Source organism: Lathamus discolor, chromosome 3 (genome assembly GCF_037157495.1).
Source record: "Lathamus discolor isolate bLatDis1 chromosome 3, bLatDis1.hap1, whole genome shotgun sequence".
Taxonomy (NCBI): domain Eukaryota; kingdom Metazoa; phylum Chordata; class Aves; order Psittaciformes; family Psittacidae; genus Lathamus; species Lathamus discolor.
The window spans coordinates 49597268-49625207 of record NC_088886.1 but is presented as its reverse complement, the minus strand read 5'-3'; the positions used below and the strand labels follow the sequence as shown (position 1 = coordinate 49625207).

The following is a 27940-nucleotide window of genomic DNA, read 5'->3' as shown; positions in this document are numbered from 1 at the left end:
AATAACCTTACCCTGTTTTTGAGGGGAGAGGACAAGGAGGGGGAAGGGCTACCTTCTTCCTCACTCTCACATTTCTCATTTTTCTATCAGTATTAGTCTGCATTAACCACCAAATCATACACACTCACACAACACCGCCAGTGACCTACTAGAAAGTTGCTATAGCAACGACTGCTTTCAGAAATACACGTTGTGCATTTTAAGTGCCATCATAGTGTAACTCATCTGTCAATTAATAACCACGGCTCAGAGCAACATATCACATACATCCCCAAAACAATTAATAAATTAACATTGTGGCTTTACGGCTACAAAAGGAAGTACCTGGAAACCCATCGCAGCCTTAGACTCATTACCAATTAAACCCAACCAAACATACGTATTCAGCATCAAGATGTAACTCTATTTAAGTGTACATTAAGTATGGAAAAACTCTACTGCAACCTTCAAGGTGAAAATCACTCATGTATATCATTACATACCTACTTTAAGCAGGTTCAACCTACTCATAAAATCATCTATAGGCACACAGTGAAAACAATTTAATTTAGGTTTCTGTTATTTATTATATAGAAATACCTGTGAAATCCCTGTGATAAGAAACACCACCACAGTATTTTAAAATACACTGAGTGAACCAAAATGAGTATACGGTTCCAACCTCACCAGGCTTCATGGAATTACCTGGTCAGGTTTTTTCTAATGAACAGTCAGACTAAGTCAACCATACTGCCTCTTTCTCTGGACCTAGATACATAACAATTTTGGGTTAATGCCCTTGGTTATAACTATTCTACAGAAAGCATAACCATAGTAAAGGAGCACCAGCCTAAAATGCCAACTGGTTACTCTCAGACAGAAAACTCAACTATCACGATTTAAAAAACAACTGTAGCCTTGTTTGGTATTGCTTCCTCCCAACACCCTGCTTTATACTAGCAGGTTCTTTTCATCAAAGTGCATGTACTAAATGCCAACTTTTTGCTTATCTTAACTACAACACACATTCTGTTCATGGACTGTCCTGTCTGACCTTTGAAAGGCAAGTGCATTTTAATGTGGAGAATATTCTCTCTCTATAAAACACGAGGGAGAATCAGAGAGTTTTGCAAAGAGTCTGGATCACCAAGTGCCGCCTCTGTCAGTGATACACTCAGAAACACTGCAGTGGTTTCTCAGCTCCAATGTGACCTTGAAAACTGTTTCATTTCCTTTCTCACATCCTCTAAATCCAGTTCAAATCATTTTCTCACATGACAAAGGCAAAAAATAAATAAATAAATGGCTTCCTATTACATTTTCTGCTTTGGGATAAACATCAAGCTCTCACAGTACCCAGTCTTTGACAATATACTAGTACTGATGCCCGGTGAAATCCTTCCGGAAGACACTGGATATCAGAATACGGACAAGATATACTGCCTAAACTTCTGCATAACTCAAGTAAGCAGCTCAGTCTAGATGAGCTCTACTCAGTACATCGGGCTGGTGACATATATGCAACAATTTCTATAGGGACTTTCCACTCACCCTCGATTTAACAGGGAGGATCTTCTAAAAACTGAATCATAACCAATCCTTTCAGCTTGGATGAAAAGGAACAACTTAGACAGTTTGATCCTTACATGTATATATAAAACATGTATTATAAGACATCTGTGAGGTAACATATCTCTCCAAGATCACCAAAGAAGCAAGGCCCAGAGACAGGAGTACAAGGACATTTCCTTCTGAAAGCCACCTGGCAGTCAGTTCATATGAGCAAAGCAAGCGAGGGCACAGGTACCCAATGTTTCATTTCTAGTCAGAGCTAATCTAACACTCTGAAGAACAGGAAGAAAAACAGTGCCTTAAAAAGTCACTTTTCATATCAAGATGGGAGAAAATGTTTTGCCAACGCCTGTGGACCAGGTGGCAGCAGTCATGAGGCACACAACTAATTAAACAATATTGTTTAAATATGACAATCAAGTTTCTCTTAACCTTTCCACTGAGATACCAGTAAATGCAACTCTCAGAGTTTTGCAACAAGACTTCTAAATTGTTGTGTTCTTTTAAATCCAGAATTTACCTGATCACAGTTTCATGAATCAAACCTTTAAATAACTGACAAAGAGCGAAGATGTCTTAATTTAGAAGGTATTGAAAAAGTGATGCCCATTCCTGGTTAAATTATGTTTATTTCTTTTTAAAACACCAGTATAAATACATCTACAACAATAAAAAAAGCACACTCGGCACAAAAAAGACCTGTAAAGACCAGTACCCTGACTAAGGCCAAAAGCCCAGAGGAGACCACAAGACAAGTGCATGTGTGAAACCATACACCTAGAACACTCTCAGAAGCCAGATCTTCCCGATTACATGTATTTACATACATTAGATTTTGCATCAATATTATCTTGAAAATAACACTTTTCATTCCCTAATATGCACCTTGGCCAGGTTTTCTCTCCGACTCAAAAATGTACTTGTATGCCACAGCAACAAACCCCTCTGAGAATAAACAAAGTCATAGAATCATAGACTAGTTAGGGTTGGAAAGGACCTCAAGATCATCTAGTTCCAACCCCCCTGCCATGGGCAGGGACACCTCATGCTAAACCATTCCACACAAGGCTTCATCCAACCTGGCCTTGAACACCAACAGGGATGGAGCACTCACAACTTCCCTGGGCAACCCATTCCAGTGCCTCTCCACCCTAACAGGAAACAATTTCCTCCTTATATCAAATCTAAACTTCCCCTGTTTAAGTTTTAACCCGTTACCCCTTGTCCTGTCACTACAGTCCCTGACGAAGAGTCCCTCCCCAGCATCCCTATAGGCCCCCTTCAGGTACTGGAAGGCTGCTATGAGGTCTCCACGCAGCCTTCTCTTCTCCAGGCTGAACAGCCCCAACTTCCTCAGCCTGTCTTCATACGGGAGGTGCTCCAGTCCCCTGATCATCCTCGTGGCCCTCCTCTGGACTTGTTCCAGCAGTTCCATGTCCTTTTTATGTTGAGGACACCAGAACTGCACACAATACTCCAGGTGAGGTCTCATAAGAGCAGAGTAGAGGGGCAGGATCACCTCCTTCGACCTGCTGGTCACGCTCCTTTTGATGCAGCCCAGGATACGGTTGGCTTTCTGGGCTGCGAGTGCGCATCTTTTACTACCATCTACATTCAATACTACAGTTGCTCTCATTTACCTTCCCACCCTGCCTTTCCCTCTCTGGATCTCCTCCTTTATTCAGTACAAAATCCCCACTCACCTTGACATCCACCCTGTGATCTTCAGGCACCAGGTAAGTTTACAGAGTGACTCCTTAGTCTGAACACCACAAACCATCTCCAGCTCTCGACCCATGCAGCCAGACTACACCCTATCCAGATTTTATGCTCCCCTTTCACACCTTCAGGAAGGCTAATTTCTCCCCACAGACACAATGTGAGAATCTTGATCACACAGATCTTGACTGATGCAGTTTCCCTCACTTTCAATGACTGTGACTCAAGGACCACAGAAGAGTAACACCTCATTTCTGGGAACCAATTTCCCTCCCTGTCCCTTTTCTTCCGTTGACCCAAATGACAGTTCCATCCCGTCCCATCCCATCCCAACCCCTCCCCTTATTCTTGAGTCTGTGCCCCCATTTACATACCTGTCACCAAGTTCAGGTCTACCAGCAAAATCACCTTTTGAGTGTTTGCTTCTCTACTTTGAGACAAGGGGGGCACAAAATTACAAAATGGAATATATAAACCTTTAGAATTAGTTTTGAGTAATGTTAAGTTTGATGGCTTTGTAACAGTAGCAGTGGAAAATTACTGAGGTGCGGGATACATGGAGAAAAAAACAGTACAGCTAGAGAACATACTGAGAATTCTCACACGAGATAAATTGTTATAGTTGACATAGTATTAAGAAAAACAGTCTAGAGGAACAGGACACAGGGATAAGGAGTATCTGGGAACGGCAGGTGTCCAGGATGGGCTACAGCTAAACTAACTGATAAGTAGGAGGATAGGAGTCTCTGGTGCTAACGAACCAATTAAACTGGTATAAACACCTACTGCGCATGCTTCAAAGGCTGCCAGAAGTGATGAAGATTGTTGGAAGAAGTAAATGACCCTCAGAGACCACCACCACAATTCTGTACGCATGCGGGGAGCTTTCTGGAAAATGATGTAATCAATACGTAGCCTCATGAATATGTATGTATGCCCAGTGACTATAAAAGGACAGTGTGTGTGGCAGCTGAGGAGACACACGTTAGGAGGAGCTATCCCCGTGTCTCCTGGCGCCGCAATAAAGAATACCTGCTTGTCAGCTTGAAAACTTTGTTGGCAAGTTTGTTCCTGGAGTTTTCTCCGACTCAATCTGGGTCTCAAAGACTTCATGTATTTCCTAGGCCTCCCCTTCTAAGTAGGAAATATTTCCATTTACAAAATTCTATATTCATAATTTTAGAATAAATCCCTCCAAAAAGTTAACCGTTGCTATGATGCAGATTCTGCTGGCAAGAGCACAAAGTTCAGAAAATGAGGGAAGAAGAATGGAGGAGAAACTGGATACATCTTCCTGCAGTAGCCTGCAGTCAGCTTAAGTAAGTATACAGTTACCTCCCATAAACTCCTCCAGAATTCATTTGTGACCCCAAACATTTAAGTCCAAACACTTCTTGGGTTTTTACTACCTCAAAATGAGTCTCTATGTTTTATCCTGTGTCTGCTGCTGCCTCACTCTTCAGAGGAGTTACAGTACTAGCACTTACATAAATATGTTTTACAAAATCCCACAGTTTGCTTTATACATAAATTTGCCCTTGTAATTAAACATTTGAACTGTGATGCTTATCACTGAAAATTCATGTGGTTTTTCAGCTCCTGTTTTACTTCAGATGGAAGTCAAAAGGGCGCATTAATAGCAGCTTTGTTAAGATCCCATAGAGTCATAGAATAGTTAGGGTTGGAAAGGACTGTAAGATCATCTAGTTTCAATACCCCTGCCATAGGCAGGGACATCTCACACTAAACCCAACCTTAACCAACCTGGCCTTGAACACCACCAGGGATGGAGCATTCACAACTTCCCTGCGCAACCCATTCCAGTGCCTCTCCATTCTCACAGTAAAGAATTTCTTCCTTATACCCAATCTAAACTTTCCCTGTTTAAGTTTTAACCCATTACCCCTTGTCCTATCACTACAGTCCCTAACGAAGAGTCCCTCCCCAGCATCCCTATAGGCCCCCTTCAGATACTGAAAGGCTGCTATTAGGTCCCCACGCAGCCTTCTCTTCTCCAGGCTGAAGGCTTTCTCAGCCTGTCTTCATATGGGAGGTGCTCCAGTCCCCTGATCATGAACATTATCGTTTCTTACTAAATTAATACATTAGAACCAACATGAAAAATTGATTGTTTAAATGAATCCTACATAGCTTTTTTTCCAATAACCTATTCATCATGTAGATAATTCTCACATGTTAATTCTTACAAGGCACTAGTAATAAGGCTGTGGGACTCACCAGGCCTTCCTCTCATTTGAGGGTTGGGTTTTTTAACGTTAAATTGTATAAGGTTATATTCATTAGCTATCTAGAGATAATTCCTCATTTGCTATTGGCACTGCACAAAACTCAAGTTTGTAGTGAAGAGGACAGGTGTCAGTTTTAACCAAAAACTCGTAGGAGCTGATTTTTTTCCCCCAGTAAATGGATCACTGCTCCCAACAACTTGCCAAATTTCAAAATTAATTCTTAAAACAACTAACACGCTTCTTACAAGTAAACCACTAATTCATAAAATGCTACACAACATGCACAAAGTAGAATAAAATCTTACTCCTTGTTATACTCTTCAATGGGCATTCCCATCCCATGGCCACTTGCTGCCCGAGTATGACAGGTTGAGCGCATCAACCCTTTTCCCTAGGGAACTAATGTAACAACTAGTAAAAACAGAGTAAACAGTAAAACTATCTTCTCACCCAGACAAAAAGAAAATCTCATCTAACAGCACTTTGCTCTTGTACACAGATATCTCTCTGTCAATGCAATAAGTGGATTACATGGCTCTGGAACAGTCAAGCACAATCCTACTTTAAAAAGAGAAAACAAAACTGAATCTGCAAGAACAGATCATGAACCAAACAAGATACTAAATCTGATCGACTACTTCACAGAGGGATTTCTGAGAACGCACTGATGCATTTTTCTGTCCCTTCTGCTATCCTGAGAATGAAATTGCTGTTTTAAACCACACTGAAGATTTTCTTCTTGGTTAAGAACACAAGTCTTTGCTGCCATCCTGATACACTGATAAAAGAGCTCTCTTTTTTGTGTTTGTCCAACTAACACTGCTGTATCTGTACACATTCCTCATGTTTGTCTTTTCCAGCAGTTTCACAAGCTGTGGAAACAATTAAGCTTGGTTTTCCACAGCTCACTGTACTGTAACTCTGTGTGGGTTCTCTAACATGTAACAACAGTTTAAATCTGGCTGTTGCTTTTACTTAGAAGAGCATGTGTACACAGAAGAGGGACGGGAAAGGAAGATGCTATTAACAGAGTAACTTTAGCCAGTCATCTGCCTTCACAAAGAACTGCAGAAATTTGTCTTTCGGACACCCTCCCTCCCCTCAAACTTGACTGAAATTAGTCACTATATTCAAAAGAGACACGCAGTAACTCTTCCTAATCCATCTAAATAACATGTCATGTCATGCCATAAAAAAAGCTGAACCCTGCCCTATTTAAAAACAAAACCAAAAATTAACACTATAAAAGCATCCCAAACTGCTGTTCCTTGTCTCCTTCTGGATCACAATTCCCAGCCCTTCCTCCGTCCCTCGCAGACCCAACTGTCCTGGCAAGGACAAGAGCAACTGAAACACTTGCAAAGCCACATCACCTTAGAAAACCAAGCTAAAACACACAAATCTTCAAAAGGTGACATCAAACTGCCTGCATGGATATAAATTACACGGACCAAGGAAAGCCAAGACATTCCCCAGAAAGCAGTTGTTAAAATTCTTGGGTTTCCATCCAAGCAGCACCTATTTGCCAAAACACTTCATGCTGCTTTGCTACCTTACGAGCATTTGGAACGCACACAGATAATGAAATGCATAGTGAAGAACTAGTTTAAAGCACTGATTTCTCTGTTTTTGAACTACTACGTGTTCCTTACTTCAAAGGCTTGTTTCAAAAATCTTTCAGGATACAACACAGTTTAAAAGCAATATATATATATATTTCATATATCCCAAAGCTTTAGCAGCACAGGATTTAATGCTTATTATTTTGCCCTTCTAAGTTGTTCGCCTTTTTATTCATCCTTTTTTTTTTTTTTTTTTGGGGGGGGGGAAGTCCTCAAAAATAAGGGAAAGGAAATGGTATAAGCATTTGCTGACAAGCACTTTTGGTCTGTAAGCACACCATCTCATCTCAAGAAAAGTTATGTTATTAGCTTATGGGTTATGAACTAGAGCATACAACTTCAAAAGGTTTAAATCTGAGAAAGAGTTCACTATCTCAGTTGATGAAACTTCACAGTACGTTTGATGAAACTAAAACACCTACTGAAAACATTGAAAACGGAAATGTTTGGAAAGGGTTTTTTTCAACTCCAAGTGTGACTCCTAGATAATGTCTAGCTCCACAGAACTATACTCCCTGAATAGAAAACTAATAGGAAGTTACAGTAAAACTCTCAGTGCTAAGACAGTGTATGAAACATCACTATGTGAAGGAGGGCTGCCTAATAAAGTAATAAATAATAAATTACAGTCTGATAAACGCAACTGTTCCTCTCAAAGAGAAAGCTTAACCCAACTCAATTCATTTTCCAGTACCTGTGAGACCACTTCTTTTACAAGTAAATGCCTGGACAGGAAAAGCAAAGCTCAACACTACAGGTTTAAAAGACTCTACTGCCCGAACATTAAGACCACAGGAGAGCTGCACATGCAGAGAACACTCACACTGCTATACTTCATCTATACTAACATAATTGGATTTTAAGTCATCTTCCAAGCTGATCATCTGTAAGCAGGACATTTAGAATTATTTTGCTGCTTAAATAAAACTTTGAATGACCAGTGGCTTTTAAGAAACAGTAACATAATCTGAGAGAAGAGGAAGCTATAAATGATTTCTCTGATAATATAGAAAGCAATGATATGAACAGGTAACATCAATGCATGCATATAGCTTAATAAATTATTGTAAGGTTTTAGGATGAGAGGCAACTTCCTGGTCCAGCACCACCTGGTTTTCTCTTCCCAGTGAACAAACAGCATAATCACTTACAGATAATAATTTCTACACGTTGGTAACTCCCATTCTATCTAAATCAGATTCTATCCTGAGAAATTATAAAGTACTACATAGATAACAGTCCTGCTAAGAGAAATGCTAAAGAGCACATTAATGTAGTGCTCGCAAGGAGTGCTCTAGGAGCACTGGAACTATTTTACTGAGAACTTAGTTGAGTGGTCGAGGCAATACCTATTTACTTGTCAGCTACATGTAACAAGAAAAAGCACTTTGCTTCTAATCTGAGGAAAAGCCTATTAAATTAATAGCTTTATTTTTCAGAAATACTTCTCAGGGAAGATGCAGCAAGTGTAAAACTTAAGAGTAACAAAGCAAATTAAAACATTTCCAGTAGTATTTGCTCAGTAACACAAAAGATACCAATTCTACTTTGGGTTTCACGCAGTGAATGGACATGCTCAAACTCCATTTAGGGAAGCCATCTGAACAGTGAGCTAGAACAGCTCAGAATTTGATAGAGATCTTCATGTATTTGTCATTCCTGGAAAAGGTAATGGTGGTGATTAGCCTTCAATGATGCTGGTGCTAATCAGCATCAAATGCTAATCAAAGTTTACTCACCATTAAACACAGATAACAAAGATTACTCATCAATAAACACAGTTCATAAGTGAGCCTCTACATATTCCCCTATCTCAAAGGGCCTTGGTCTTAACTTTCAAACCTGCTCAGACTCACCTATGCAGGGCTCTACTGCAGTGGCCCAAACTATGAAAGGCAAAAGCCTGTGCTAGAGAACAAACCCTGATATTTTAGCAGAAAAGGGGACACCCTATTAAGAAGGAAAAATCCTGATTACCTCCAGAGGAAAGCAGTTAAGAACAGAAGTTAGTGGCAAACTGAAAGGCCCCATTCATTTACTTAATCCAACTTACTGACACAAAAGATGACCATCTGCCTTACTGGAAGGAGGGTGGATGGCTCAAAAACACACGTACATAAACCTTTTTAGAGAAGTACCTTTCCAGGTGACAAGATGTAACTCAATATTCAGAATAACCCACTACAGGTTCTGGTGAGCTTTTGAATAAATACGTGAGACTAGACAACTTCTTGCCAAAGGGCTTTCTCCTCTTTCCCAACAGCTTCTTGGCTACTGCTTGAGCTTATTCAAAAGTCTGTGGGTTGATGGGGAATTAGCCTGGATCTTCTCTTACTGCTCGATTAGGCAATTCCATCACCAGAAGGGTCATCCAGATGCTATAAACAGAGCTTCCTTCATTTTCTTCAGGGAACTGCCATTATCTGAGCAGTAGTAGCCCAACAGCTATAGCAAGGATAGTTGAGAACAGGGTGCCAAAAATCTTTCATCAGCTAAAAATAAGGAAGCTGCTTGATCAGGCGGAGGACTACAGCTTTCATTTCATCTATGATCTCAGAAGCTCTAAAATGGAAAAAATCTCAGAAAATATTCAATGGAAAAAAATAAAAATAATAAAAATCACAACACAGTTTATAATTCCCTATCAACTGAAGCATAAAGTAGGCAAACATGCAAAGGACTATCTTCCCCAATTTTAGCAAGGACACGGGAATATCCCAAATTATACTATGTATGAAAGAGCACAATCTAGTTTCACATTTCTTAATTATTTAACTAAATCCAAAAGACAATAAGGGAGAATTTAAAAGTAGATTTTTCCTTTTAAGCTATGCCTTCTGAGATGCAACAGGATTTTTCATTACTAAACTTTAATGAATTTCATATAGGAAAATAGCAACCTTAATTACTGCTTAGAGCTTTTATAAACTTTTAATACTCAAATTTTATTGCAGCCATTTTAATACCCCTAATTAGCTCATTCAGATTTTTTTATGCTAAATATTCTGAATTACCAAGTACTCTACCACTGCAGTTTTCTAATACTAAGACAGCTTTTTAGTATTATAGATGTGACAGGTTCTCCCATTTAATGTGGTTGGGCTCACCCCTCTACTTCATTATACAGTCCATGCTCAATACAGTCCAAGTTGTTAGTGGCTCTTTTCATCATTAATTACATATTTCAAGTCCAACACTAATCGATTCTCAGCCCACGACCAGCAGGAAAGATAAGAGCAATCTCACCTCTTGCACTTTATCTCAGCCTGGCCAGTTCTACTGTTATTACCACATTCTCCTACGGCTGTCATACCCTGCCTTCTAAATAATGTTTTTCAATAAGGATATGTTCCTTTAATATACATTTGTCAAATATCTGGCAAAACACATTATCAATCTAACCCAAGCCTCTAGACACTTCTAAAGCAGAACACATGTGCTAGACTGCCAACTGGCCTTCCCATACCTAGTTGGAAGAGGCAATAAGAGAAACACATGCTTTAAAAGCTGTGCAACTCTAGAGCAATTTCCGTCACTGATTTATACATTTCTTTATCAGCAATGTTCATAAACCTGGTCTTACTGGTGACAAGGAGAGAAAATGGAACAGACTACCTTTCAAATGTTTAAGCCCTTTAGTCTTACTGTTTTTCTCCAGGAACACTGGGAATTGTGTTTTCTACGGAAGGTACTTGTCTTACCTGCAGGCTGAAACCTGGATTTCACTGTATACTTAAAGCAGTTGTTTAATGTTTTAAAATATCATGGAATCACAGAATGGTTTGGGTTGAAGGGACCTTAAAGCTCATCCAGTTCCAACCCCCTGCCACAGGCAGGGACACCTTCCACTAGAGTAGATTGCTCCAAGCCCCATCCAACCTGGCCTTGAACACTGCCAGGGATGGGGCAGCCACAGCTTCTCTGGGCACCCTGTGCCAGTGCGTCAGCACCCTCACAGGGAAGAATTTCTTCCTAATATCCAGTCTAAATCTCCCATCTGTCAGTTTAAAGCCATTTCCCCTTGTCCTGTCCCTATAGGCCCTTGTCCAAAGCCCCTCTCCAGATTTCTTGTCAGCCCCTTTAGGCACTGGAAGCTGCTCTAAGGTCTACCCAGAACCTTCTCCAGACTGAGCCAGCCCAGCTCCCTCAGTATACATGTTGAAAATAGCATACCTTTATTGAGTGCAAAAACTCCCGGATGCAGAGCTCTCGGGGAATTTACAGGTAATTCTTTATTTGGTGTATTTGTCAAAAAACCCACCCTTGCCTGCATTTGAGTTTTTAACGCCTGGGTTGGTTTTTGGGGTTTGGGGTGGTTTTTTTTCCTCTTTGTACTTTTCAGTTAAACAAAAATAAGAAGGTGTGAAGTTGATTTCTGTCTAAAGCTTTTTGTTTCTGCAGGTACCATTCAAAAGCAGAATTAGAAGAGGGACTTAACCTTGTAGGCAGGACTATCACGGGCAGATTTGACACAACACATAAATTTCAATGACATCTGCTTTCTCCAGCAGTGTAATTGAAAATTGAAATATGACCACATTCATTTCATTAATACTTAACTACAGTTTTCTTACAAACCTCATGCTACATCGCGATGACACCTAGCACACAGCACTGATAAAACAGACCCAGTTTTCCCTCCCCTACAGTGCTGCCACTGAAGTTGTATACTCATTTGATCACAGAAACACCCAAACTCCTTCACAGTAACACAAACCTTACTACAAATCTAACTAGATACTCAATCAAGAAAAAGGGCTCCTGGAGGAGCATATGGAATATGTAGTGTCCCCACATTCACCAGTTCACATTAAATCAATGCAATTGAGTTGCTACTCTTCAGTGGTAAGACTGAAAATCACTTCTTTGCCAGGCAGACACCACAGAAGTACCAATTGATCAAAGATTACTACTTTCAAAGGCTTGTTCCTGTCTGATAGAATTTGTGGATACTGCAGCTTTTAGAGAAAAGCCTGTTTTAATGCCAACCCTCTGAATGAACAACGCTAGCGAAGCCCAACACTGAGCGCTTCAAAAACTTGAACCTTCCTTTGCTGTCAGGATTCACGGAACTCTTCAATCCTTTTGTGTCAATGTTTTATTCTGATATTAGCAGCATTCAATAAAAGCATCTCCCAGTTCCAGCTATACTGGGCAGCTTAAAAGAATACAAAATGAGCCAGTTACTAGTTTCAGCAAAATTTCCTACGCTGAAGCTAAAAACATCTTGTCAATAGTCCTCAAAGGAGGGAGTACTGATTCATTCACAGCAGTGAGCAGAAACGGAACAGTTAATTTTCTCTCTAACAGGAGTGCCCACATTTTCTTTGAAGGCAGAAGATACTCCTCAAATATGAAAATGTAATTTGGCAGCCACACTCGAAAAGAGGTTGTCGTTTTGAGTAGCTGTTGACCTTACTCAAACATCAGGAGAATGATCTGGGAGAATGAGATACCAGATTAATTGCCAAAGGAAGAAAAAAGGAAAGAGAAGGAGATTTTAATTCACTAGAAAAATGGAAACCTGAACACATTTTAAAGTATCATTTTTATGAGGAGGGAGGTTTACAGTTCGTTTAATTTAAATGTGAACATTTAAAAGTATTGTTTATTATTGACTGATCTCTACCATACAATTTAATTTCTAGCCTGCTTGAAATCTCCCAGACTGATGAAGGCTTGGATAAAATTAAACTGCATTACAGGGAAATAGAAGAGAAAATAATTAGTATGGTAGTTAAACTTTGACTTGCAAATATAAAATGGTTTCCTGAATCAACCAACAATTGTCATTAGACCAAGGTAAGACTGAAATGAACATTTAAAGTCTGTGATCTCTTTTCTGAGCAGAACTCCCAGGTTACAGGGGAAAATGAACCCTTAAGGTCAAAAGGACAACTCCTAACCGCAGAGGATGATTTAAAGGACAAATCACTTTGTCAGCCAGCTGGTGAGATTCTTGCTTCTAACACCAAACCATCTAGTTCTTTGCTGTCAGAAGCAACTCTTTAAGAGCCACTGTGGAAAATCTCTAGACAATGAAGGGTCAGGAAACCAGTTTTGGAGCTTAAACAAGGAAAGGATTCTTTGGAATATTGCAATGTTAAAAGAACAGCAGAAGAGAAACTGGTGGTGGGACTGTGCACTACATTGATGAAACCAGACTAAAGATGCTGTACAAACTAAAGCTGTTATGATAAACACATAAAGTTCAAACACCTCATGCATATACAGCGCCAAACTCTTAAGGAGCCAAAGAGCAGTTGACTTTTTTCTTTTTACTTTGGATATTTGAACACTCTTAGAAGGGAAAGAGATTGATGATAGGGTTCTTCCTAGTCTATTAAAGAGGTCAATATATTGGTAAGAGAAGTGATATAATCATGGAGGTAAGAGTTCCCCTGGGTGGTACATCTGAAGAATAAAGTACTCAGTCTCCCAACTGCAATGATAGCAAAGTAACTCATATTCCCAGAGAACAAGCCAGGTTACTTGAGAAATCATTTATTCCTCCACTATACACTGTTACAACTAGCAAAAAAGCTCAATTACAGAACAAAGCATGCGGCATTTGGTTGAGAGCCACACTGAGAAATGCAGTTGCCACAGAAATTCATAATCAAAAACACCAACTACTTCTCCACCCCCAAAACAACCTCAGCATCACAATTATTATACATTAGACCACAAACTACTCTCTAAGCTGCAGAGATACCTGTCTTCCAACATGCCTTTACTAACAACCACCACCAAAGAAACAGCACAGCAAAATACAGTTAACAGTGGTGGGGAACTGCAACTTAAAGAGAGGACATGCAGGAGGAAAGGAAGGTTGTTTAGTCACTGTCTTCTTAGCTTTTTCACTACTAAATGACTTGTTCATCTAGTGACAAGCCAACTGCCAGCAAATTTCAAACTCATTCAATGTGTTTCCGAAAAACATTACAAGCATAGTGACTACTGATGATTTGGCAAACGCAGACAGCATTGTAACTGCTAAGTGAAACGTACAATATCCCCTATTTTATTGTGAGAGCTGTGTAAGAGCACTTGTTCCCTCCTGGAGACATGGCCTGGAACAACCCGCTAAGCCCTGCCAGGCAGATGACCTTGTGCTCCAAGCAGAAACCAAACTTCTCATGGAAGAAGCAGTGACAAGGGTGGAGGGAACACAGGCTCATCAGTCAAGAGCAGATGCTTAGGGGGTGACATAAGGGCAGCAAAGGTGATAGCAGTGATTGTCACCTTAAAAAAAGTGGGAAAATAATAACTGAGAACAAAAAAAGTACTTAAAAATTAAGCATGTTTATCAACACAAAGCTATTAAGCAAACAAAATCCAGTAAAGACTAGAAAACATTAGGTTCATTGCCATTTTATATCTTCATCCTACCTCTACCAATAGTCCCCCCAAAAAATAGCTTGTAATATACACATTGAGACAGATTGTCAAAATAAGCAAACAAGGAGTGAAACCCAAGTTTCAAATCATCACGCACTTAAAATAGTATAGTACCAATTCAGATCTATGCCTGAAGTTATTTGCTGAAGATTATACATTGATAGGAAAGAAATACTGTTATTTGAGGAAGCCAGGATCCAAACAGTTAATAAATAAATGTTGCTAATTAAGTCACAACTAGAAGATGGTTTCAAGGCTCAAAATATCCATATTTGGTACAAAAATACACCCATAGTCTGAAAGAAATAGAAGCTGCAAATACTGTCCATGCTGGAAGACAGTTGTTTTTTAGGTAAATTTTAGAGGAAGACCGTAAAAAAAAAACCAGAGACTATGTTCACATTAAATGTATCATTTTTCCCTTTTTTAGCATTCACATTTAAATTTTCTTTCCCAGCTCTCTTCCTCTTAAAGTTGCCATCAGACTTACATCATGAAAAAGCAAATCTTTCTGTATTGACAGAAGTAGTCAGGAAGATTTGTACCATTTTACAGGAACAAAAAACCAGCACTTGAAATCAAAGGATGTAGAGAAACTGATGTTCCACGTATTCTTTCAACAGCTTGACACTGAACAAACAAGGCAGCCTCTTTCTTCACTGCTCTTCATGAATATTGAAGACTGCAGCTAATCAAATGACAACAGAGACAACTGCATCAGGCAACAACATCAACAAGGGAAGTCCTGATTCTCCTAGACAAGAGCAGTAAAAAGGCCACAGCTCCTGTTTGATCAAATGGCATCAGCCAAGAAAGTAATAAAATGTTTATATTCTACATCTTGTTAACCACATATGGGAAGCTGTTTTTAATAACAGGCAAATATTGATTTTTTTCACCACTATCAATTGTTTTCCATGCTGGTTCTCATCTTGCTTTTAATTCCTCTATTTGTGAGAAGGATGAACACGCCTCTCCGACAGAAACCAAGAACGAATCCAGATATGCAACCAAGTGCCGGCTAACACAGAATCTCAAACACTGAGATTGCTCGCAAAGCCTTACATGAGTTACAAACAAGAGGGTAACAATGCAGCTATGGAGGCTTGCAAAGAGCTCTTCAAAACAAAGAACAATCCACCCAGCACTACTAAACCTTCAGCATTAAAGTGGGGTGCCCAGTTTATGGTTCCAGGCTTCAAGATATGAACTGACAGGATAAAGTCTACAAAGCAGTGAGCTGGATCAGAAGACAAGAAAACAAGATCTACAAGGAAACACATATAAAGACACAGTTTGGGTCAGAGAAGAGACTGGGGGGGGGGTGGGGTGGGGTGGGGTGGGGTGGGGTGTGTGTTAAAAAATGATAGCTTAAATACATCCAGGTACATTATAAACAGCTGGACATAACCAAATAAAAACCTCAAAGCTTACTGCAAAATGTGTCAGTTAAGCATTAGGGAAAAAACAAGTGGTAAAAATAGAAAGCCCTGGAATAAGCTGCTTAAGAAATGCAGTGGAATTTCCAGCAATTAAGAGATTAGACAACCACCTGTCAAGAATATTGTGAATGATCTTCCCTCAAGACAGAGAAAGGGATTAGCTCAAGGTCTCTCCTCATTCTTTTTTTTGTTCAGTATTCTTCCAGGAACAAAGAAAGCCCAGGTAGAACCATGAAAGTAAAAGTAAATAAATAACCATTCTAGTACAAGTCCATTGTTACAGTAAAGCACAAGACTGGATAGAGATCTCCAAACACTACAGTTTTAATACCCCTTAGTGGCTGTAAAAGTGAGATGAATTTGGATTTAAGAGTTATGTCACTAGGGATTCCAGCAATGCACAAAAAAAGAAAAAAAAAAAAAAAAAAAGCAGTGAAAGAAATCATACAAAACGATCAGGTATAAACACACTTTAGAGTCTCCCCAGTACCAGTTCTTAAATTAAATGATGCTTCGATGGTAAAAACCTCCACATTCTCCCGACACAGCACGTCCCAGTTAGAGGATGAAGACGCCTGAGTGATACTTTTAAATTTTTCAAATATAAGCTACTGTTCCTAAAGCAGAAGGATTACAGGACAAAATAATAGTACATTTCTACTTGAAAGATGTGTAGAAGACTGCAAAGCAGGTATTACATGAAACTATTAACCACTTGAACATTTGGGGTACTGGTCTTCAAGAAAGCATACTGCCACGTTAAATCTGTGTTCGTAATGCAGGAAAATTCTTATGAGTGGGACAGTAAGGAAGAAAGATTTGAAAGAACAGAATACAGAAGGGGCAGAGTGGTCTCAATTCTTCTCATCACATATGATCAGGATATTTAGAACTGACGGGTAAAAACAGCATTAGAGCCACCCAGTTTCACCAGTGAGAGCACTGATACCAATGCAACAAAGTCACCAAATGGCTCCCCAATAAAATAACCTTCCATGTGGGTACTGCAGCAGAACCAAGACCTTCGATACAGATACTTTTGATCATCTTTATAATGCCCTTGGAAGCACCAATAATGCTGATCTTGACATCAACATTTAGCTTTCAGCAAGGTTAAAACTAGTTTACGTTGTTCTTTTACTTCATATTCCGCTACAACATTTTAAACTGCCCAAGCACAAAAACGTTGTTGTACCCTGCTGGTTTTACTTTTTTTTTCCCATGCTGGTATCTGCTGAAGTTGCTCTGGAAGATTTCAGCCAAAGTAAATATTCTCCTCTAAACAAAGTTAGGAAAAACATTTGTTCGTTATTTGAGTTCTCACTAACTTGCATGCTTTGGAGGAAACACGAATATAGCACATAAGATACCCAACTGGCAAGATCTGCCATTTAGCAACTTAATGACAACAAGGAATTTGAAGTCTACTTTTCAAACCTTGGAAGTTATGCTTAAGATAGTCTGGTGTTCAGGGAATGGCTTGTGTTTACATAGAAACAGACTAATGTCTGTCAAACTCCTGTCCTTCCCGACAGAGTTGGAAAGAGACAGTGTAGGTTACTCTCTCAATGTGGCATATGCAATCTGTTCCTTATGCAAAATCTGCACAATAATGAAATCTGCTAAGTACAGATCCACACCAAAAAAAAACCCCATATCTTGCAGCCCCTACCAAGCTGCCATTTACTATTTTGCTGACACTTACAAACTGATCAAGCTACATGGATTTTTTTTTGTTGCTGTTTTAAGCAACAACTCTGAGCAATCCTATTAAAACCACAGAATAGGTCAACTGCAGGTCTCTACCCTAAAGCGGGAAAAACTCAGCAGGAGTTTCCCAATGAAATCCCTAGAAAAAAAATGCATATTTACCACAGCCCAAATAAACTCCTTAATCTCATATTCAGTAATTAATTAGAATAATTTTTGTTGGAACACAACAAGAATAATCTTAAGGTAAAAATCCAATAAGGAATTTCCAGTCTGAATAATTTCTCAGAGGCATATATGTTTGGAACTAGATTTTTGTAGCTGCCTAACAATACCCATCTAAACCACAGGCATGCTCATCTGAGCCATCTATAATAATGTAATAACCAAAGTTCCCTTTAGGATTAAAAAAATCCCCAGCAACTAAGTCCTTAACTGCCTGGACTAACAGCCAAGAAAAAAATACAAACAAGGCTGCTGTGTGCCTTAAAGCTTTGGTCTTTGTTGCTGTTAAAAAGGATGCCTGGCAAATGCAAGATGACATTCAGATAATTTCTGACCGTCTACCAACGTGTTCTTTTCTTTCTTCTCCACCGCTTTTTGTCGTCTCAACTTAAGCCTGTTTCAGGGAATTCTGCTAGTAATGTCAAATGCAAGAGCTCACAGCAAGAACAGAACGGCTCTTCAACTAACCTCATGCACACATCCTTCTTTTGAATTATCTCTGAAAGAGTCTGATGGGCAACAAATACTAGCAATAGCTTGACCAGAGGTTAAAAAGGCTAATTGTGGGGGTTTTACTATTATTATTATTAATAAAACACAATACTACAAAGAAAATCAGTGAGCTGCAGGAGCTCTGGTTACTTCGCATGATACTTCCTCTACTAGCTGTTATCAGTATGCAATGGGTACAGCCTGGCTTCTTCACCCCTGCCACCACATTTGGTGCAAAGAGAGCTCACCGTGTAATTATTTCTTCTAGCAAGCTGCAAGGCAATGTCTTTTTTTGTACATTCCCATGTTCTTCAATTATGTATTTGTTCCATAAGCTTTTCCCTGTGTCATGCTTGCCTCTGCCAGTAATAGTGAACCTGCACATATGCTCAGGATTCAAACAGTGTAAATAAACCTAACGGCACTTCGCAGCATTTCACAATGTGCTATGTGCCATTTACCAGTCTTGTAGGTGAAGAGATCAGAACTGGGGAACTAAAAATCAGTGCTGATGGTCCCACATGCTGAATGCTTTTTGTGATTATTGTCACAGAAAGTCATTATCTTTTGACACAAGCCTGAATGCAAACATGAGTTACAAAGGAGCACCACACTGCCTCCAGGACAGAGGCAGATACAATAGTTAAACTCTAGATGTGGGTGTTATCAAAGCACGACTTTAGGTCAGGGAAGTCTTTTGAGGGAGAAACAACAAAGGAGGTGACTGCCAAAAATTTATGGGCTAGTAAGATGTGAAAGGGTTATTCTTAGCTGTGTATTTCACAATAAAATGAACTACATCAGTGACATACCCTAGCAACACCTCAGGATTTACTGGTGGTATTACAGGGAGAGAGACTCCAAGTTCTGCACAAATGCTACAGATGATACCAGTGAATGACAACACCCTTGCAAAAAGCCTGGCACTCCTCACGGATGAAGTCCTGGCACAAACCTTGAAGAAAATACTCTGAAGGCTTTGAAAAGGATAAACTTTCAAGTTTTAGCAGTTTTGTAACAATGCATTTGCCTAGGGAAAACAAGATGTCAAGGAAATAATGGCAGCTGCAACAGACAATTCCTTTCCCTACCTCAAAATGTGAGACACTGCTTCCTTTTAGTTTTACTTCTCACTAACACCCTTAATTTTTCCTTTTCAACTTCCTACCTGGACACCAACACACTCTAAATCAATTAGTCGTAAAGAGACATCAGAAAAGTAAGGCATACCAATGCAAAGTTTGTTTTACCAGCTTTAATGGCTATGACAGTAACAAACATACCAACTCCAAGACAGAAAATTCATAATCCAATAGCCACCTCAGGCAATGAGCATTTACATAGAAACCCACGCACCAGTGCTTCCAGTCCATAACGCCCATGCTCTATAGCTACACAAACAGGAGTGTGCCAAAACCTTCCTTTGCAAAGCAAAAGACCAGCAGCTTCTCTGGTTTCTTTTGGGGAGAAAACCAAGCATAACAATAAAATACTGAAACACAGTAAGAAAAACGCAAGTGGGGCATTTGATTTCCATTCGTTTTCTGACAGTGCTGGTAGCACAGGTTATACCCAAAATTTGACTAACTCCATTGCCTGTATTCTCCCACTTGCTTGGAACAGCGCGGCAGAGTGAGGAAACCTTCAAGCTGTGGGCCAGGATGCACAGAAGAGTCTCCCTCCCTCCATTCCACGACGGTTCCACTTGTTACACTCCAACTTTGGGGATATTTGACAGAACCCAGCTGCAAAGTCTTACTGCCATCCAACCTTCTGTCTTCTCTTTCACCTCGGCAAATGGATGGCACTTCCATAATTCAGACAGGCCATTTGTAATGAAATAATACAACATTCTGCATGCCTCTTCCTCTTCAGGTTCTGGACACATTCAGTGTCTTGAACAACAAAATAATAATTACTATTCAGAATTTCCCTAAAACATTTTGAAACAGAAATCAAACTTCAGCTCCATTTATCTCTCTGGCAGAGAAAAGTGTTTCAAATGAAGCTTACAAAACCAAAACACATAGAAGAGAAAAAATCACCCCTGCAACTTGGGAAAGCAATAGATATGCCATTTCTTCTGACCCACTATACCGACCCTTGTAAGAGAGATGAGAAAGGACACACTACAGGTAAATTTTATTTATGCAAATACAAGCAGAACAATCAGCTAGAGCTAAAATAGGAAAAGCCTCCAAGAGCTGAGCAAAAACAGTGGAACTGTGGAATACAAACGAGATGAAGAATAAGCAAACCATGACCTGTAACTAACACGGCAGAGTATCCAAAATGTTGCAGTCTTTCAGGAAAGTCCCTCAAAATGCTCAGTACTTATCCTTACCATTTTAACTCTCTATCTTCACTCTCATTCTCAGAGCATTATGTACAGCACAACAAAAACATTGCAGATTGCTGAGTACAGTTTGTAAGTAGTCAAAGGAAGGCAGACTTCAGCCCTGTGAGCAAGGATGATCTGTCTCTGCAGTGGTGACTTGCACTCCCTGTACTGTGTTGTTCACAGTATCAACGCCTCATGTTGTTTTGTTTTCGGTTATTTTTAAACTCAGTATCCAACAGAAACAGGCCTGCACTACCGTATTCTGTGTGAGTATCCTTCCCTCCCTGTCCTCTTCAATGCCAACTACCAATAATTCTCAGTTCCTGAACCAATTTCCACTGAACTCCAAAAACCAGAGACCCCAAAATAAGTTCCTCTACATTTTTAAAAATACTAATTTCTTAGAAGAGAGATTCTTAATTCCTCTGACCCAAGCACTGTCCTATTAAAGTAAGGTTACAGGAAAAACAAAATCATTAAGACACCAAAGAAGACAAGGGTGAATCAAAAGAAAACAGCCTTCACGAAGAATTCGACTGCTTGAAGCAGTGCTTTCTCTTGAGCACAACTTATAGTTGTGTTTACGCTCTCACCTGACGCTTCCTAATGCTACAGTCTAGTCCACCTATCTTAGTAGAAACTATTCTAGAAGACAGATCAGTAGACAGCTACATAGATGACAGCATTCAGACAGGGAAATTAATCCAACTTTTGTACAGGAGAGCCAAGTTCCACAACCATACAGCTGTTCTCTAGAAGATCTCCCTTACCCACACACCAATGGACTCTACTTGGCAAAACCTGCTTTAATTTCTAAGGGACACTTTACAAGACTCTTCACAAAAGGCTCTTAAAGAAATTAAGCTGTTGTGGCAATAAAAGGCCTTGCATAGATGGGTTATCTGGGTAAAAGAGAGAAAACAAAGAGCAAAACAAATGGTCATTTCTGACAAAAACAAAAGGCCACCAGTGAAGTCCCACAGGAATATGAGCTGGAGCCCAAACTGAGATATTCTTACATCTGGAGAAGCAGGTGAGTGCTACCAACTTACTGGTGACACCAATGGTAAGGCAGACAGGACCAGCTGCAAAGAACAGAAGAACAAACACAGGCTACAAACAGCAACGCTTGCAGGGAGAATTCAGTAAAGGTAAGAGGTACCCACAGGAATCCCAAATTCACATACACAGTGATGGGCCCCACACTGAACACTGCCACCCAGGGTGAGCACATAGAGCTGAGTCAATCTGAACCTCCCACCTGAAGAAGCCAGGGTCTTGATCTACAGAACCGCTTTTCCCCGCAAAATATTCTTGCCACTGACCTTGCATCACCTCTAGCAACACCTTACTCTGATGGCCTGACTCAGTTAACGCACTGGGCAGAAAAACACCCCTCCCAGTCAGATGGGTTTTGCCAGGTAGGGAATTCAACTAGCTCAAGGAAAGGTCAATTTAGCAACAGCAAGCACTAGCACAAAGGAAAGGGAAGAACTGTGCAGCTGTGCAGAAAGAGATTGCTCTCTCAGCTGTGGCAGATCAGCTCAATCATCTTGTGCAATTCCACTGGCAGAAACAAGCTCTTGTGGTTCTAGTGAACAAATCTCAGGAAATAACGATGCAAAATGGGCATATCTGTCACTCATTTAAGAGAGAATTTCTTACCCATTTGCAAATGAAGTTTCATTTTCCCACTTACAAATACTAACCCATTGGTATCTTCCCGGTCCTTGGGGATTCTAACCCTAGAAGAGAGAAACCCTCACGTGGGGGAGAGCAAACAGATTCTCAGCTTGTCATTTAATTTTTGTTTCAAAGAAAAATACCACCAGCTGCTATGCTCTGGTATACAAAAAACATGTATCCAAGATGAATTGGTTTCATTTGTATTATTTTCTTATAGAAAAAATGTTTGACATTTAGAAGCATTTCTGACACACAGGTCTGTTCTTATGTAACCTTACAAAGGAAGATTTTTTTTCCTGTGAGCGGAACCATCTGCCAACTCTGTGTTCAATCAGCTGACCTGCCAGTATAATACAAGTCTGCTATATGGAGAGTTACAGAGGATAGACTCATTCTATTTATCTAAAGAATAAATAGCATGTATTCTGCTGAAATTTTGCACAGCAAAGAACACAGCTGGCTGGGTATTGCCTCATGCTGCTTTCTAGTTAGACATCACTTTTGGAGACCACCTGAAACAACTTGCCTTTCAGTTGAGGGTGGAAAGGCTTAAGAATTCAACCCCTTGCTCTTAATTCTGCAATAAAAGATTAACAATTGTGCAACTGGAACTCAGAATATACTCTCACATCAAGCTCTTGTATCTAATAATGCTGAGACACCTGTCCCACCAAACAACGTTGTGCAACTAATGCCTTTTTTCATGTTTTAAGACTAAGACTACAAATCCACCATGGGCAAGACTAGCATCATAATCACAGAAGTATTTGGCAGCTCATGGCTAGGCAGTGATCTCCATCTCTGGGTACATAGAGAGCAGCACAAAACAAAGTCAGATGCCTGAAGGGATGAAAACCAAAGAAGGGCCACAAAGATGCTGCAAGGGCTGGAGCAGCTCTGCTCTGGTGACAATGCTGAGAGAGCTGGGCTTGTTCAGCCTGGAGAACAGAAGGCTCCAGGGAGACATTAGAGCAGCTCCCAGTGCCTAAAAGAAATGTGTAAAGGGGCTTTTGACAAGGGCCCAGAGAAGCTGTGGCTGCCCCATCTCTGGCAGCGTTCAAGGCCAGGCTGGACAGAGGTTGGAACAACCTAGTCTACTGGAAGGTGTTCCTGCCCATGGCAGGGGGTTGGATTCAGATAAGCTTTAACCCTTCCTACCCAAGCCACTCTATGGCTCTGTAATTTGCGCCATGTATGTATTTATAAATGGACGTCTTGCAAAGTAAGGTAGCTTTGAGATTGCATAATATGAAAGCAGAGTTACCAAATTTTTCACAGGATACATGTGATACTGTCTGGGCACAGCAGAGATATCCCGATGAACCTGTTCTCCAAGGCATCCTGCTACCTCAAGCACACTGTCATTATTAAAAAAAAAAAAACAAACACATTTTCTAAAATACTAAAATGCCTGCTGAGATGCCAATGAGGAAACGTTGCAGAACTATCAAAAACAGAAGCACAGATCCTTCTCATGTTAGCAAAGACCCGAGTCACTGGCTATTCTCTCATGAACAAAATGTCCAGTGGTGAAATCATGACTTATGATCAGACATGTCAGAAAAGAGAAAGTAGCTACTAAATGAGAACAACGGAGAAGATTCCCTCTGCAGTTCCTTCTCTTCAGCTCTTTTAAGCCAAGCTAAAGGTGGTATCTACCTTAAAACCAATGAATTAATGTGGATCTTCCCAAAACACTTGTTTCTGGAAACATATTTTCAGACTGAAAAATTGCAACAGAGACTCATAATTATGTTCTCTCAACCCCTTATTTTTTAGGGAAACAAAGAAATACATCTCTCTCTTTTGACTGCATATTCGACACCCAAACCAACAAAGTTACATCAGTTTTAGGAAAGCAAAATATTGCTGAGAATAGAACATATCTCTACATGTCCTGGATAGAAATGACAGAACAATTATCTGCTGGTAAACTCAAACTTTGTGAGATTTCTCTTCCTTTTCCAAGAAAGAAATCTATCTCTACTCCTTTCTATTTTTAGCCAGATGAGCAAACACTGAGGCACTGCAATCAGGAGGAGATGGCAATCTGCAGTGGGAGAGTTTCAGAGCTCCACATGAGAAATTTGAGTGACTGCAAGTAAACACCCAGAACTTCAAAAAAGCATTAAGTACCTTACAGATTCTGGTTGGGATTTTAAGTCTTGAAGCCCATACATCAGATTTAGATATAGTGCATTCTTATCTTCAGCATCACCTTCTGGTTTTGACTCCAAGCCAAAGCACCACCTGAACACTTGAGCACTTTGAGGTGCAGAATAGGTAGAGCCAGATCTACGAGACACCAAGCACCCATTCAGCAGCACTGCATCCAAATTCCGGTTTTAGCATTCCTGCACAGCTTAAGTAGACAAGTTTTCCTCTTTCAGTATGTCTTGTGTTAACTACAGAACTAGCACTTTCAAATTTTCAGCAGGGTGTTAAAGTCTCTTGTGTAAATGCTTGTATTTCTTGCACAAACACCAGAAAACAATTTACAAATGATTAATGATCATCTGAACACTGACAAAAACATGTTAGAATATACATGTTCTTATCCCAGAAAGGACTTTTCTTAGTCATCACAATTAAGCAGCTCTCTCTCACTGTGTCCTTACACTTCTATAGGCCCACTTGCCTATTAAAATGATATTTAAAATACCAATATTTAGGCACCTTATATCAGGGAAAGTCTTTACAACAAAGGGGAAGAAAGAAGAGAACCCGAAGTCACCAGTGCAAACTTGAAATACACGTTCTTCTTTAAAAAAGGGCTCCTTGAAATCAAAAATATTCACTTGCTGAGTTTCTGAGCATCCCAAGTAATTCATTTTGTCAAGGGATCCAAATATTTAATGTTCTGTTTTCAGCAGACATTATATGAAGATTTGCACAATATGACGGGCTGGCTATGGACAGAGACAGTAACTGAAAAGCTTGGAACCCGAATCACACCACGAGGATTTAGGCTGCCCTCAAATTCTGTCCATGGCACATTGTGTGTGGATGTTTGGTCATAAACCCTGTCTCTCAAAGTAAACTTGTCAACTTCAGCATGTTTGTGCATGTTAGGCTCCACGAGAGACTGTGACCTGTGAACTGCCATGTGCTTCAGTCCTTAAACACAGGGGTTATACAAGAGGTGCTCTGAACCTCCAGAACTGACACTAACTCATTGTTCAGCTGCAGAAAAGTACCATTTTCAATTATCCCCTCCAACTGCTGTCAATCCACAAGCAGCCCATCAGCAGTAGCCAACCAAGGGTCTAAACTGAACACTTGGTGTTAAATAGCCAGCAAAAACTACATCCTCCCAGATTAACCCTAGCCCTGGAGATAGCCCCTCCGCTGCTGCTCACCAGGAAATCCTGCTTCATCATGGGTTGGCGTGCTGTTCCAAAACCACACTAATAAACCAGCCTCTAGTTCCACAAAAGTAAGAACTTCTTCCTGTAGTTTCAGCAGACAACACATACACTGCCTTGAGGTCTAATGATTTCTTCATGGATTGAGGGAATATACTGTAGAAACACTCATCAAATGACCTCGCTGTCTACAGACAAACAAAAAAAACCCAAACAAAAAACACTAGACAAAGCAAAACTGCTTTGGATCCATAGAATCTGGACTAACCTTTCTCCCATACCACCCCTATCACTAGTGTGATAACATGGAAAAGTTAAGCATGTCTTAAGATGTTTGAATCCAGACGTTAATGTCATCCATCACACCAAACTCAAGACACAACTTAGGAACAGCTGTGTTAGTGGTGTGATCTGGGAAAGGCTTTTGCTCCTCAACAACTCAATAAAAGTTATTACTAGACTAACTCTACAGAGCTACATGTATCACAAAACTGTGAAGAACACGACTGAAATAATCAATACTCATAAAGCAGCTCAATTTAGTTTAATTAAACTCACACTGCCTTACGAGGAACTAAGTTTTTTGACACTGGTATTGGCAACCACATCCCTTTTGCACCACTCTAGAGATACTACTGCTATCCTGTTTCTCCCAAGTCACACTTTATCCCAACCACTGCTCACACTCCTCGCTCCACCCCAGGAACACACAGAAAGCTACGTGTGGCTGACCACTACTCCCTGCCACAGGCCAGACACCCAGTCACCAGCACCCATCACAGCAGCTTTCCTCCTTGCCAACCAAAATCCCTGCTATTTTTGCGTCCAACAGCTCAGGACCCCCAACTTGGCGTCTCTTCCCCACCTCCCAGAACTGGTCAGAGGGCACTGCCTACACTCGACTTCTCCCCAGAGCCACGGTTCCCAGCCCCAGTACCACCAGTCGGTCCAGCCTAGCCGCCAGCCACAAGGGGTTCAGCATGCTGCATCTCCCACCCCAAAGATCAGGGAAGCTTCACCGTTACATGACAGGGGTCTACTTCCCCTTGGCAAGCCGAGGAGCGGCCTCTCGCCGCCAAGCAAGCTGCCCACCCCACCGCAAGCCTTTCGCCCCGGTGGCACGGCACTAACAACTCGAGGATAAGCAACAGGAGCAGCAGGCTGAGGGTGCCCAGCTCCGGGGCTGCAGCCCCACATGCTGCCCCCGCTCCATGTTCGTGGCCCCCCAACCCCGCCTGTCCCGCCTGGACGTCAGCCAGACATCGGCGGCGCTGGGGCGGCCGGGGCCCTCCCGCCGCCCTCCCCCGGGCCGGCTCCAGGTGGCGGGGTCGCGGCGGGCCCAGTCGCACCGGGCCGCGCACCGGCTCCCGCAACTTTCCCTCCCCGCGGCCACGGCACCAACTCCGCCGCCGCCGCCCGGGCCGGCCGGGGGCCGCCACCAGCGTGCCCCGCGCGGCGGAAGCGCCACCCCCGCTCCGCCCGAGCATCCCCCGCCGCCGCCGCCGCCACCGCCCGGGCCGCCCCCACCGCCGAGCCGCGCAGCGGGAGCGCCGCCGCCGCCCGGAGCGGGGCGCAGGCCCGGCAGCCGGGAGAGGCCGCCCGAGCTCGGCCCGGCGCCCCCGGCAGCCCCGGCGGGGACAATGAGATGGCGGCGAAGAGCGCCGCGCCCGGGGGACCCGTTGCTCCGGCAGGAGCCGCCCCGCCCCGCGCCGCCTCCTCTTCCCTCCCCTCCCCTTCTCCTCTCTCCTCGCACGGGCAGCGCCCGCTCCCGGCCCGGCCGCCGCGGAGACCGAGCGAGCGAGCGAGCGAGCGGCCCCGGCCCGCTGCCCCCGCCCCTCGCGCCTCCATCTTGGATCGGCGCCTCAGCGCCCTCCCTCCCGCGCGCCCCGCTCACCTCGGGCCGCGCCGCAGCCGGGCCGGGCGGCGCCCCGGGAGCTCCGCGGAGCCGCTGGCGCGCGGGGTCCGGGCGGGTGCGGGCCGGGGCCGGGGCGGCGGCGCTGGCGGGGGCCGCGCTCAGCGGAGCCGCAATCCTAAACCGCCATCTGGCGGCATGTCCGACCCGCCAATGGCGCAGCCGCCGCCGCGCGCCGGACCCCCAGCGCCCCCTGGCGCCCGCCCGCCGCCGCGCCGAGGGAGC

The 27940-nt window shown here is 41.9% G+C and overlaps 1 protein-coding gene across 3 annotated transcripts in view; it reads right to left on the bottom strand.

Annotated features, from left to right (window-relative positions):
• The window catches only part of STAG1 (STAG1 cohesin complex component), a 183435-nt gene extending 155656 nt beyond the window's left edge, over positions 1–27779 (bottom strand). The window contains exons 1-2 of one of the 3 annotated variants that reach the window (XM_065675113.1): positions 25798–26949; positions 24575–24733 (exon numbers count right to left, since the gene is read on the bottom strand). The gene's annotated coding sequence lies outside the window, so the exon portion shown is untranslated. Of the gene's footprint in view, positions 1–24574; positions 24992–25797; positions 26950–27697 lie in introns of those variants that run through there. The other 2 variants (XM_065675112.1, XM_065675114.1) reach the window with 2 other exon arrangements.
• Positions 27780–27940: the final 161 nt, after the last annotated feature.